The sequence below is a fragment of the Bos grunniens genome, chromosome 1 (genome assembly GCF_055505025.1).
Source record: "Bos grunniens cultivar Pamir isolate PY7600 chromosome 1, Bosgru_T2T1.0, whole genome shotgun sequence".
Taxonomy (NCBI): Eukaryota; Metazoa; Chordata; class Mammalia; order Artiodactyla; family Bovidae; genus Bos; species Bos grunniens.
In genome coordinates, this window is record NC_141165.1 from 128,587,645 (window position 1) to 128,602,740 (window position 15,096).

At 39.0% G+C, this 15,096-nt stretch overlaps 1 long non-coding RNA gene across 1 annotated transcript in view; it reads left to right on the top strand.

The window, feature by feature from the left end:
- LOC147380208 (uncharacterized) overlaps window positions 1-11,739 on the top strand; it is a 97,217-nt gene extending 85,478 nt beyond the window's left edge. The window contains exons 2-3 of the long non-coding RNA XR_015134992.1: window positions 4,415-4,689; window positions 10,317-11,739. This is a non-coding gene — a long non-coding RNA (uncharacterized LOC147380208). The remainder of the gene's footprint in view (window positions 1-4,414; window positions 4,690-10,316) is intronic.
- The last annotated feature ends 3,357 nt before the right edge of the window (window positions 11,740-15,096 follow it).

The window sequence follows — 15,096 nt, forward strand, 5'->3', positions numbered from 1 at the left end:
TACAGAGTGAAGTAAGCCAGAAAGAAAAACACCAATACAGTATACTAATGCATATATATGGAATTTAGAAAGATGGAAACAATAACCCTGTGTACAAGACAGCAAGAGAGACACTGATGTATAGAACAGTCTTATGGACTCTGTGGGAGAGGGAGAGGGTGGGGAGATTTGGGAAAATAGCATTGAAACATGTATAATATCGTGTATGAAACGAGTCACCAGTCCAGGTTCGATGCACGGTACTGGATGCTTGGGGCTGGTGCACTGGGACGACCCAGAGGGAGGGGAGGGGAGGGAGGAGGGTGGAGGGTTCAGGATGGGGAATGCGGGTATACCTGTGGTGGATTCATTTCGATATTTGGCAAAACTAATACAATATTGTAAAGTTTAAAAATAAAATTAAATAAAAAAAAAACAAAACAAATAAAAAGATAGCCAAAGATAGACAGATTAAAAAAAAAAAGAAAATCCTGTAACTTTTAATCCTGATTTTTACTGTGTTTCCAGTGATATTTCATAAACTATACAAAGTTCCTGGGAAAGAACTCTTAGAAGTGAAACTTACAGAATTAAAAAAATTTTTTCTAAACTATAAAAAAAAAAAAAAAGACATAGAGGAAACAATAGAATGGGAAAGTCTAGAGATCTCTTCAAGAAAATTAGAGATACCAAGGGAATATTTCATGCAAATATGGGCACAATAAAGGACAGAAATGGTATGGACCTAACAGAAGCAGAAGATATTAAGTAAAGGAGGCAAGAATACACAGAAGAACTGTACAAAAAAGATCTTCATGACCCAGATAATCATGATGATGTGATCATCAACCTAGAGCCAGACATCCTGGAATTCAAAGTCCAGTAGGCCTTAGGAAGCAGCATGACAAAGCAAGCTAGTGGAGGTGATGTAATTCCAGTTGAGCTATTTCAAATCATTAAAGACAATACTGTGAAAGTGCTGCACTCAATATGCCAGCAAATATGGAAAACTCAGCAGTGGCCATAGGACTGGAAAGGTCAGTTTTCATTCCAATCCCGAAGAAAGGCGACGCCAAAGAATGCTCAAAGTACTGCATGATTGCACTTGTCTCACACACTAGTAAAGGAACGCTCAAAATTCTCTAAGCCAGGCTTCAAAAATATGTGAATGGTGAACTTCCAGATGTTCAAGCTGGTTTTAGAAAAGGCAGAGGAATCAGAGATCAAATTGCCAACCTCTGTCGGATCATCGAAAAAGCAAAAGATATCCAAAAAACATCTACTTCTGCTTTTTGACTATGCCAAAGCCTTTGACTGTGTGGGCCACAACAAAGTCTGGAAAATTCTTAAAGAGATGGGAATACCAGACCACCTGATCTGCCTCTTGAGAAATCTGTATGCAGGTCAAGAAGCAGTGTTAGAACTGGACTTGGAACAACAGACTGGTTCCAAATAGGGAAAGGAGTACATCAAGGCTGTATATTGTCACCCTGCTTATTTAACTTATATGCAGAGTACATCATGAGAAACACTGCACTGGATGAAGTACAAGCTGGAATGAAAATTGCCAGGAGAAATATCAACCACTTCAGATATACAGATGACACAACCCTTATGGCAAAAAGTGAAGAACAACTTTAGTGCCTCTTGATGAAAGTGAAAGAGGAGAATGAAAAAGTTGGCTTACAGTTCAACATTCAGAAAACTAAGATCATGGCATTCGGTCCCATCACTTCATGGGAAATAGATAGGGAAACAGTGAGAGACTTTATTTTATTGGGCTCCAAAATTAATGCAGATGGTGACTGCAGCCATGAAATTAAAAGACGCTTCTTGGAAGAAAAGTTATGACCGACTGAGATAGCATATTAAAAAGCAGAGCTATTAATTTGCCAACAAAGGTCCATCTAGTCAAAGCTATGGTTTGGATGTGAGAGTTGGACTATAAAGAAAGCTGAGCACCAAAGAATTGTTCCTTTTGAATTGTGGTGTTGGAGAAGACTCTTTAGAGTCCCTTGGACTGCAAGGAGATCCAACCAGTCCATCCTAAAGGAAATCAGTCCTGAATATTCATCGGAAGGACTGATGTTGAAGTTGAAACTCCAATACTTTGGCCACCTGATGGGAAGAACTGACTCATTGGAAAAGACCCTGATACTGGGAAAGATTGAAGGCAGGTGGAGAAGGGAATGACAGATGAGATGGATTGCATCCTCGACTCAATGGACATAAGTTTGAGTAAACTCCGGGAGCTGATGATGGACAGGGAGTGCGGCAGTCCATGGGGTTGCAAAGAGTCGGACATGACTGAGCCACTGAACTGAATGACAAACTTGAAAGCTATATTTATGTGTTGGGGCCACTAAAAGATTTGTCCTTATGATAGTCCTGCTAGTAGTAGAAAAGGCAAAAAAGAGATAACAAAAAGCCTCAAGAATTTCTGTAGATATCGTTTGGTAAGGCAACACCAATGGTACAAGAGGAAACTTAGGAAATAGGCTTGGAACTACTTAGGGGCAAATCCAAGCAGCACTGGAGCAGAGAAAATAATTTCAGAGGCTGTTGAGGTCTCAAATCACAGAAGGAAAGGAACTTGGGAGAGAAGACTTGATGTGTCAGTAGCTTAATATTGCTCATTTTAGAAGAAATGTCATGAGCGGCAAAGCTAGCATCAGTTCTGTTCAGTTCAGTCACTCAGTCGTGTCTGACTCTTTGCGACCATGAATCACAGCATGCCAGGCCTCCCTGTCCATCACCAACTCCTGGAGTTCACTCAAACTCATGTCCATTGAATCAGTGATGCCATCTAGCCATCTCATCCTCTGTTGTCCCCTTCTCCTCCTGTCCCCAATCCCTCCTAGCATCAGACTCTTTTCCAATGAGTCAACTCTTTGCATGAGGTGGCCAAAGTATTGGAGTATCAGCTTCAGCATCAGTCCTTTCAGTGAACACCCAGGACTGATATCCTTTAGGATGGACTGGTTGGATCTCCTTGCAGTCCAAGGGACTCTCAAGAGTCTTCTCCAATACCACAGTTCAAAAGCATCAATTCTTCAGCACTCAGCTTTCTTCACAGTCCAACTCTCACATCCATACATGACCACTGGAAAAACCAAGGCCTTGACTAGACGACCTTTGTTGGCAAAGTAATGTCTCTGCTTTTGAATATGCTATCTAGGTTGGTCATAACTTTCCTTCCAAGGAGTAAGTGTCTTTCAATTTCATGGCTGCAATCACCATCTGCAGTGATTTTGGAGCCCCCCAAAACGAAGTCTGACACTGTTTCCACTGTTTCCCCATCTATTTCCCATGAAGTGATTGGACCAGATGCCATGATCTTCGTTTTCTGAATGTTGAGCTTTAAGCCAGCTTTTTCACTCTCCACTTTCGCTTTCATCAAGAGGCTTTTTAGTTCCTCTTCACTTTCTATGCCAAAAGCTAACATAGACACATGCAAATGCGAACATTGTAAATGTCTGTAAAATCTTCCCTGTGTCTAGGCCTCCCTTGCACTGTTGCCATCTATCCCTGAGGCAATTTTGGCTTTCTGCTTAATCCTTAGAGTCCTTAGTGTGGCTTCTACCACACCTCTCCAATTAGTGATCTCATTAAAATCACCAGTGTGCTAATGTAGACAGTGAATCTACACACAATGGATTCTGTATATACATAATTTTCTTGACCACATTAACAGCTTTCCCTTTTGAAATACTTTACTCATCTTTCACGGTGTCACACTCTTTTGGTTTTCTTTGCAGCCTCTTTTCCCTTAGTTACATTCTAATTATTGGAAACTCAATGTAGGATTTCTTCTTGTCTCACTCTATGCATTCAGGGCAATTACATCTACACTCAAGATTTAGTTACCATCACAATACTAATGATACCTAAATATATATTTGCAGGCCAGATCTCCTTTTGATCTTCTTACAGAGTATACCTAGGACTTGAATTCATCTTTTCACCCTCTTTTTATTCCTTTTCTATTATTTCCTATTTTATTAAATTGCTTCATCTTTCCAATGAAATGACTGTGACAAAAATACTTAGGGTACTGGATGATTCTATTGCTGGCTTTAACTCCTTAACTGCTAACAACAATCAATTAATTGGTAAGGCCTATTCATTTACCATCTAAAAGGTAAGCCCTATTTCTGCTGCTTTTGAGTAGGACATTTTTTTTTTAATTCCTTCAATAGCATCCTGTCTCATTTACTATAGTTTATTGTATTCTATATCTGTGATTAACCTACTGTGAAGCTAGAATGATCTTTTTGAAACACAAATCTGATTCAAATAATGTCATCCTTAAGATCCCTCAGGTATGGGTAGCTAGTAAGACTCTTTAGGGCCTTTGTCCTACCCATGTCTTCTCACCCTGTCTCTGAGAATGTTTCACCTTAAACTCAATGCTTCAAATTCTGATTTCTTTCAGTGGTAGTTTCTCAGTCGTGTCCAACTCTTTGTCCATGGAATTCTCCAAGCAAGAATACTAGAGTGGTTAGCCACTCCCTTCTCCAGGGGCACTTCCGGACCCAGGGATTGAATCCAGATCTCCTGCAATGAAGATGAATTCTTTACTATCTGACCCACCAGGGAAGCCTGATTTCTTTCAGAGTTCAGATTTTTTTTTCACCTTTTTTTTCTTATCTCACCACCTTCACATATATTTTTTATCTTTTGAATACCTTTTCATCTTTCAGATTTAAGGTAAGCACCATCTTCAGAGAATCTTCTTGGTTATTAGACCAAATTAGGCTCCCTAATATCAGCTTTCCAAAAAGTCTTGAACTTCTACTAGCATATGCATGAAATTTATTTAATTTTATAATCATTTATTTCTTTTTTCACAAACAAAAAGCTTTAAGAAATCATGAATTTTGTTACTATAACTTAATACTGTTTCTAACAATATTAAAATAAAAGCAAAGTTTCTTAAACATTGAAAGTTTTTAAATCAATATTCAAGATATACATGAACATATGAACTACATATAATCAGTTTAGTATGTATCAATATTAGTATCTGATAGAGGATATATATAGAGATAATTGCATTTACAACTTATACAGCATATATGGGTATTTTTGCCATACTCAACATACATATTCTTGGATAATTTTGTTCTGCAAAATTTTATGCTGAAAATGACAATGTATTGGAAAAAAGATTTGGGCAAAGATGAAAAGCTGACTTAACTTTTTAATTAGAGCACTAACTAAAATATTAATTGGTATCTGGAAATATAACACAAACAGCAGAGGCAGGCAGCTCAGAGTTGGCCTCAGGGGATAATTAAAAAAAAAAAAAAAAAAAAAAAAACACCAGAACAGTAGACTGGAAATGCTGGCCTGTGGGCACTAAGATGATGCAGACCAGCTTAAGCTCTGGGCCAGAGGGGCTGCCATTTAGGGATCACGGGAAGAAGAGAAACATGCCAAGAGTCGAGAGCTGGGCAAAGCTGGCAGGCTGCCTCTCCAGGGAAAGGCCCCACATGTAGGCACTTAGTTTTACTTTTCTGAAAGTAGAACTAAAAGGGCTTCTACCAGTGAAGCAGCTGAACTGAGCATGTTTTCCTTTGCTGATGAAAATTCTGATTCTACTCTGGCTCCCTTTTCCTAGAAAAAGGTACATACAAACTTCCATGTTTTCCTAAGTATGGATTACGTTTAAGGGAACTGGTGTTAGAGACACATACATGAAGGAGCAGAACAGACTATATTTGCACAATAGGGAAGTGGTATTAGAATTGCAATCTTCTCGTGTCCACAAATTTCCACATTTTCAAGAAGGAAGAGCAAAGTAGTCAAAAGATAGTAAAGTTATTTCTTCCTCAATTACAGTGGAATATTTTATCATTTATTTTATTTATTATGTTATTATTATTTATTTAATAGAGTTACACATAAAAATGCTTGGTAAGTAAATGTGTGTGTGTTGAGAGAGAGAGAGGAAGTGAGTCAGTTCAAAAGGAGACAGAATCACTATGGGTTTTGTGGAATAAAGGATTTATTATAGGAATAAGTAAGTGTTAGTCACTCAGTCACGTCAAACTCTTTGTGACCTCATGGACTGTAGCCCACCAGGCTCCTCTGTCCCTGAAATTCTCCAGGCAAGAATACTAGAGTGGGTTACCATTTCGTTCTCCAGGGGATCTTCTCAACCTTAGGGATCAAACCTGGGTCGCCTCCATTGCAGGCAGATTCTTCACCATCTGAGCCACCAAGGAAATCCTATTATAGGAATAGGACCTTACATAATCCAAGACACTGGGGAAGTAAGTGTTTAAAAAAAAAAAAGCAGGTTGTAGAAAATCAAAGAAAATCAGACCCAGGACTTCTGAAGCATTAATGTCAAAAGACAAATGAAACTTGTAGAGTGATCTGGAAAGACTGGTCCCTCAAGCTGATGGAGTGGGAAGAGGGAGGAGAGCTTCTGAGATCTGTTGCCTCTGCAGATGGCAAGGAAGCTGAGGTTCCATCAGCAGAAAGGTTTGTTAGGAGGAACTACACACAGGGCAGAGAATCAAGAATGAGCTGGAACTTCCCAACACTTCTGTGTCTGACTCTTCACGTAACCTAATGCAGTGATCTTTGGAGAGCAATAACTGCCATTCAAATCATACACAGATTTCTCTTGTGGCAAACATTAAAGTAAAAGCACACAGAGATGGATATTCTTGGAAAGATTCATCACAGCCAAGGCAACTAACATAGTAAAGTGCACTTTGTTAAGTTAACCTGCAAAGGGAGGCAAGTGCCAAATTGAAGAGGGTTTCAAAGATTTGACTCAAATCACATTGAGTTCTGGAAGGAGAGTCCTGTTTTTCAACAAACATCATCTTTGTTTTTCTAAGATAATTTTGACAGCAATAGGATAGAATGGATTGAAGAGACACTGGGGATTTTGGAGTCTATTTATGAACCCTAGAAATGCAGTTGGGCAAGATGTTTTGAAGAACTAAACTAAGAGAATGACATTGTTAAAGAAAGAAATACAATTTTTTTAAGAAAAGGTTTTCTAGGAAATTTTGTTCAAACCAGTTGTTTGCGATTTGTCTAAGTGGAATAAGGACCCAGGAATGAGAGTAATTTCTGATAGCACCGCTCCCATGTGGCCCAAATGTCTCTAGGCCTTTGTCCTTGCAGACTTATTATTTCGGAACAACTTTCCAGATATTTGCAGCCCTCATTCCACTCAAGCCTGAGCTCAAATGTCACAGCTCCAGGAAGTAAATTCAAATAGTGTGCTCATGTCCTCTTTCCTTATCCAACTTTATATTTCCTCATAACATTCATCACCACATGATCTTATGCATGCTAAGTTGCTTCATGCATGCATGCATGCTAAATTGCTTCAGTCCTGTCCAACTCTTTGCAACCCTATGGACTATAGCCCTCCAGGCTCCTCTGCCCATGGGATTCTCCAGGCAAGAATACTAGAGTGGGTTGCCCTGCTCTTCTCTAGAGGATCTTCCTTACCCAGGGATGAAACCTGTGTCTCTTATGCCTCCCACATTGGCAAGTGGGTTCTTTACCACTAGTTCCACCTGGTAAGCCCATATGATCTTACATATTTAATTTTCTAAAATTTTATTTTAATGCCTTCCTTCTCAAAACATGTGCAATCCTATGAGAGGAAATGTGTTCTGCTTTGTTTGTTGCTGTATCGCTGTCCCTTGAATAAAGAATGAATGGTCCATGTGGCTTTGGTCATCAGTATTGGTGGAATATCAGTAATAGAATTTATAATATAGTCAGGAAATTCTGTGGTTAGAGACACTGACCAGTCAGTGGAAGTAAAGTTGTATGCTTTCCAATGGGATTGTTTTTTGATACTGGTACACTATGGGTCAACTTTGTTGGAATTCTGAGACATCATGATGTTCATAGTAGGTATTTCTATTTGGGTCAGTAGATGCCATCATCTAATGCTTGACCAACCTAGATAGCATATTGAAAAGCAGAGACATTACTTTGCCAACAAAGGTCCGTCTAGTCAAGGCTATGGTTTTTCCAGTGGTCATGTATGGATGTGAGAGTTGAACTGTGAAGAAAGCTGAGCACCAAAGAATTGATGCTTTTGAACTGTGGTGTTGGAGAAGACTCTTGAGAGTCCCTTGGACTGCAAGGAGATCCAGCCAGTCCATTCTGAAGGAGATCAGCCCTGGGATTTCTTTGGAAGGAATGATGCTCAAGCTGAAACTCCAGTACTTTGGCCACCTCATGCGAAGAGTTGACTCATTGGAAAAGACTCTGATGCTGGGAGAGATTGGGGGCAGGAGGAGAAGGGGACGACAGAGGATGAGATGGCTGGATGGCGTCACTGACTCAATGGACATGAGTCTGAGTGAACTCCAGGAGTTGGTGATGGACAGGGAGGCCTGGTGTGCTGTGATTCATGGGGTCGTAAAGAGTCAGACATGACTGAGCGACTGAACTAAACTGAACTGAATGCCTAAGTGTGAGAAGAATGAAGCCTAGTTAAGTTCTATTCCATTTGATTATTTACATGGTCTAGAAATTCATCTAGTCTATACCCTAAGTTGTCCAAGTGCTAAAGTGGGCTCAAACTCTGTCTACTGCTGGGGATTGACTTGTAATTCTTTACCAGGTATTCCATTAATTGTGGCTGATGGTGTTGATGGAAAATCTTCAACTGGGCAGGGTATTGGAGCTATCGAAACATGACAAAATTGTGTAATATGATTGCATAGTTACTAGTCAGTAATCATTTTATCTAGGTTTTACAAATAAACCAATCAGTATAAATTTCACAGATATGAGGCTGTGAGTGCTTGCTTCTGTGTGCCCTACACAGGTTAGGCAATAGGATTTGGCTTTAAGTGCAGGGAATTCAAATTCTACTAACGTACTCAATCCCCTATTGGAGATGGTAAAGAATCTTCCTGCAATGCAGGAGACCCAGGTTCGATCCCTGGGTCAGGAAGATCCCCTGGAGAAGGAAATGGCCATCCATTCCAGTATTCTTGCCTTTAGAATTCCATGGACAGAGGAGCCTGGCAGGCTACAGTCCATGGGGTCGCAAAGAGTTGGACATGCTGCTAAGTCACGGCAGTCGTGTCCGACTCTGTGCGACCCCATAGACAGCAGCCCAACAGGCTCCCACGTCCCTGGAATTCTCCAGGCAAGAACACTGGAGTGGGTTGCCATTTCCTTCTCCAATGCATGAAAGTGAGAAGTGAAAGTGAAGTCGCTCAGTCGTGTCCGACTCTTAGCAACCCCATGGACTATAGCCCACCAGGCTCCTCCGTCCATGGGATTTTCCAGGCAAGAGTACTGGAGTGGAGGGCCATTGCCTTCTCCAGAATGAATAATACAATGTGCTCAATGAGAGCTTGGAAAAGGTTAGTGAAGAGAACAAGGAAGTGGAACAAACTGGAAGACAGACCACAAGAGGAACTAGGAGGGTCTCATAGAAGCCTCAGAATTTTTGTCCGCAGTTGAACCCAAAAATTACATGAAATACCTGTTATCTGTGTTCTCTCCAAGAGTAAGGGGCTTAGAAGGGGGTTGGGATGCTTGGAAAAGGAGATTGCTCTGGGCACTGAAAGCCAGATGGACAAAGAAAACTTAACCTTGGCTGGAATGCTAAAATGACCTAATCAAATGCCAGCTTGAGAGTCCTGAGTCACAAATCAATTGTGTGCAGTGTTGATCAGAATGGAAACTGAGTATGATTTGGTGTGCCAAGGTGATTGCTGTGGATAAAACTGGAGTGTTGGCAGCATACCTTCATGTGTTGGCAGGTGTGTGGTATTTGGGGTACATATATGTATTTGGGTGACTGGTAACTGTTTTAAGGCCCAGGATAATCCTGTAATTCCTTAGTCTACTGTGAATTCAGCTATATTGCAAACTGTGCCGTTTAGTCTATTTATCTTTCAGAAAACATAGCTTAGTGCTACAGAAATGGGCCACTATATTGAAGTATAATTACTCGATTCATCTCGAAGAATTACATCTGCATAAATGTATGAATAAATGTATGTGCATATGTGTGTTAGTGCATTTATTTGTAACTAGGGTTTATCTCAGAGAAATCCAGGCTATGGAGAAGGCTCCACTGATTTTGATATTCCCTTCATCTGCCCTCCCAGTGAGGATGATCCATGTCACCAACATAACTTTGACATTATCATGATCAGTTGCAGTGAGTCTTCTGTAAATGTCAGAACCAGGGTCCCAGGAATCATAATAAGCAAGGTTTCTAGGCCAGATAACTCTGCTGACATGTTCATTAGTCTTTTAGTGAATGAATAAGTTTTTTATGATCAAGATATGTATCAATGCTGTTGTCCTGTTTATAATTATAGAGACAAGAAATAGACTCACTGATGCAGCATTCAAGCTGAGAGGAAAAGAGTAGAGGAATTATTACAGACGTCTGGATGGTGTCCTTAATTCCCCCTTCAGCTATTGAATCTCAGCTGTCTGCAATCAAGAACTGAGTCACAAAATAGCTTGTATTGTGTTGCTATTTCTGTTTAACAGACTGTTTTTCAGCATGGAAATTATGAACAATTAACCAGGTTTTAAAATTTCTATAAGAAAAACATTTAAATGCAGCTATAACTTTAGCTATAATAGCACTAAGTACAATTAAACAAAAATATTTTAATAATTGTGCGAGTATTCAGTAAAATTTCATTATTTTGAAAAGTAAGTTGCAAACTCCCCAACCCAAGAAGATTTTAAATTAACTGTATTTAGGTAAACCAATAATTTTTATCAAAGGAATGTAGGGAAATTACTTTGCATAATGTGCAATTTAGGAAAAAAGACACCCAATTAATTAGATATTTGGGAAAACAGTGGATATTTTGAACTGCTTGTTCTGCCCAATAAGTTGTACAGAGTTCTCACTTGCCTAACTGAAATAGTTATTGGAATCTGCAAATGTTTATCAGTGTGCATGTATGCATATAGTCTTATTTATATAATTATATTATTATTCATATCTACACACACAGGTATGCATATGTAGGATGTGACATACTTTGGTTGAGTATATGGAAATATTTTCCCCAGTTGATTATTTTTGTCAGATTTTAGAATGTTTCTTCTTTCCCTCTTGCAGGGTTCATTTTGGGGAAATGTGCAAAAGGGCTCCCACATGCTGGGGGCATGCAGGCTCCTTATCGTATCACTCAAATACAACAACATGTTTATAAAAGCTCTTTTTAAAGGTTATTAATGCTATTTAAAAGGACACTGAGGTGACGTTTGTTCCTTAGAAAGGTAATAAGATTTTCAGACTGCCTGACCAGAGAAGGCAGACGAAAGAGTAATTTAACATCCTTCTAATCTGTCCCTAATGGAATTTGCAGTGGTTTTCTTCCTATTTCTTCTCTTTGTTTTTCAGCCTAATCAGTAATAGGAGGCTGAAATGGAGTCTCTTAATTGTTTTCAGTATTTTTTTTTTTTTAATTCTAAACACACAGCTTGGAAATTGTAGTTCTTGCATTTGAGGTTTTTCTTCATGTTGCTCACCCGATGAGTTTTTTTTTTTAAATTTTGGTTTGTGGTCTCTTTCATCTCTACAAGGGCAGTTGAAAATAAATCAAAAGTTGTCTCACTCAGGAATTATCTAAAGTAAATAAATAAATAAACAAGGCTAATAATTAGGCAACACATTGACTAGGCTGTTGAACTAGCTAAAGTGGAAAAGAAATTATTCAAGTTCTAAACCTTTCTACTTGCAAATTAGCCAAAATCAATTGCATTTTAAGCATTGCATCACCTTGATTGATTTTAAAATGGATAGCACTTTGCTGTTCACATTTATGGTGAGCCGTGAAGGACTTGGCAATGGGCATTTTTCTACCGTGGTCTGCATTAAACTTTTTAAATAGCATCTACTTTATGTTGAACAAACTTTACGAAGAATGCAGTCTGGTTTTTCTTGAAGGTTAAAATAAATTCTTCGGATTTCATTATTTGCATATAGCAATCTTATGTTTTCTTAGACTCTCTAACAGGTTCTAATTAGTTTCTTTAAAGCCAAAGAAGCATTTTTGAAATTTTAGGGTTGGACATTGATATAAAGAAATAAGTTAAAGCTTAAATTTTATATGATGGCAAAAAGAAGAGAGGGAAAAATGACAGGTTTTAAATTAAAAGAGAGATTTCAAACACTGGCATGGAGGGCATCTTTGTGATCTTGAACAAACTTCAGACCTCCCCTCTCCTTTCCTCATCATCGTTTTATGCTTTCTGTCATTTTTTTTTTAATTTTATTTTTGAACTTTACAATATTGTATTGGTTTTGCCAAATATCGAAATGAATCCACCACAGGTATACATGTGTCCCCCATCCTGAACCCTCCTCCCTCCTCCCTCCCCATACCATCCCTCTGGGTCATCCCAGTGCACCAGCCCCAAGCATCCAGTATCGTGCATCGAACCTGGACTGGCGACTCGTTTCATATATGATATTATACATATTTCAATACCATTCTCCCAAATCATCCCACCCTCTCCCTCTCCCACAGAGTCCAAAAGACTGTTCTATACATGTATTGTTTTAAAAACTAAATTAGAAAATGTGAACTAGTTTGATAATATTAGGCATTTGATGGCAATCATTAAATTCTACTTTCCTTCATTAAATGCAAACTAGGACACTTAATAAACTAAATGGGCAATTATTTGCTTAGCATCTCCTACATTTTCCTTTCCTTTACCTTTACTTACTTCTGTAAAATCCATTTCATAAGAGAGCATAGAATTATCTCCAAGTATACTGCCATGAATTTTATTTCAACCGTATCTTTAACCAACCACATGCTTTGAAAACAGAAAGTGAGGGATTATACATTATTCTAGTGGTAATAAATGGTAATTACTGTGGCTTCAATTGATGAAAATTGCCCTGGTGATATAGACTTAAATAAAAAAACCCATATTTTATATTTTTGGCATATGTTAAATATTTAAATATATGTTGATTTATGAGAGTTAGGGATGCTTATAGAGTTAAAGAAATTTGTGGCTATTTTGCTAGACTATCTCATAAAGAATATACATTTCATACAATGGGAAAAAAGTTAGATGGGCCACAGTTTAAGTATGTAATATCATTTCTAATGATTAATCACTTATAAATATTGATAATCCAGCTTATTTTAAAAGACACTTTCTTGGCTGGGCTAGAATTTTAATTTGCAAAAATTGGCTGGAAACAAACATTGGTAATTAGTTTCTGGTTTGCATAAGCCTTGCTTTGCAAATATTTGCTCTTCTAAAGAGTTAGCAATGGGTGTTTGCATATGTACAAGGATTTGTGGGCAGTAACAGTGAGATGCATTATGATTTTGGTAACTGCCATCATGTATTTTACTTGGGCTTCACATTTGGTAAGACCCACCTGTTTCTCCTCACCTCCTAATAATCCAGTATGACATTCTGGGGAGCTGGTTAAGTTTCTCTAAGAAATTAAGTTCTCACCTGATCATCTATGTTCCCAAGAGGCCCAATTTGGTTGCCATCTGAATTTTTAAAAACAGAGGTCAAGCTGCATTTGGAATCTTGAACAAAGATTCCTTCCTCCACGTTCCCTACCCCTCCTTTTTATTTATGAATAAAAATCACATGAATTGGAAATGGTTTCATTTTTAAAGGCAAGAATAAAATATTATTACTGAAGTCCAGGGCTGAGGCCTCAATCAGCACTTCTCATATTTCTGGCAAACTCAGGTGATCTCAATTTGGCACAAACTAATCTAGAGCCTTCCTGGTGGCTTCCCTGGTGGCTCAGAGGTTAAAGCGTCTGCCTGGAATGCAGGAGACCCGGGTTCGATCCCTGGATCGGGAAGATCCCCTGGAGAAGGAAATACCAACCACTCCAGTACTCTTGCCTGGAGAATCCCATGGAGGGAGGAGCCTGGTAGGCTACAGTCCATGGGGTCGCAAAGAGTCAGACTCGACTGAGTGACTTCACTTTCAATCTAGAGCCAGGTCATCCAAAATGAGGCATATTTGCCACAGAGAGGCTGACCCCAGAAGAAAGATCAGAATTTATATGGCTATGCAGCTTTATATAGCTTATATGTGTATGGTATATATATTTATACATTTTATCATTGTTCATTGGCACCTTGTGTTGGGTTTAAATAATATAATATATTCTGACACTGTTGCATTTATGTAATTTATTTAAAAAAACTAAATAGATTTTGGGGTGGAGTTAATCATTTTTTTAACTGATGGATACATCAAATTAGAAAAAGAAAAACTTTGGCCATCCACGATCTCAGCAATCTTCTTTCCTTGCAATCTATCGTTTGCAAGATTCTCTATCTGGAGAAGACTTACAAACACCAAACGGAAGCCTCTATGCTGAATTTGTGTGCACCCCACACAATATTAGGGGAACTTTCTGGTGTCTCAGCACCATAATGGCCTCTGTTAGAAAGCTCAACCCAGTTTAGGTATTTTCTACCCAGTTCAGTTCAGTTGCTCAGTCATCTCCAACTCTTTGCGACTCCATGGACTGCAGCATGCCAGGCTTCCCTGTCCATCACCAACACCCGAAGATTACTCAAACTCATGTCCATCAAGTCGGGGATGCCATCCAACCATCTCATCCTCTGTCATCCCCTTCTCCTCCTGCCTTCAATTTTTCACAGCATCAAGGTCTTTTCCAATGAGTCCGTTGTTCACAACAGGTGGCCAAATTATTGGAGTTTCAGCTTCAGCATCAGTCCTTCCAATGAATATTCAGGACTGATTTCCTTTAGGATGGACTGGTTGGATCTCTTTGCAGTCCAAGGGACTCTCAGGAGTCTTCTCCAACACCACAGTTCAGAAGCATCCATTCTTTGGCACTCAGCTTTCTTTATAGTCCAACTCTCACATCTACATGACTACTAGAAAAACCAAAGCTTTGACTAGATGGACCTTTGTTGGCAAAGTAATGTCTCTGCTTTGTAAAATGCTGTCTAAGTTGGTCATAACTTTTCTTCCAAGGAGCAAGCATCTTTTAATTTCATGGCTGCAGTCACTATCTGCAGTGATTTTGGAGCCCCCAAAATAAAGTCTGCCACTGTTTCCATTGTTTCTCCATCTTTTTGCCATGAAGTGATGGGACCAGAT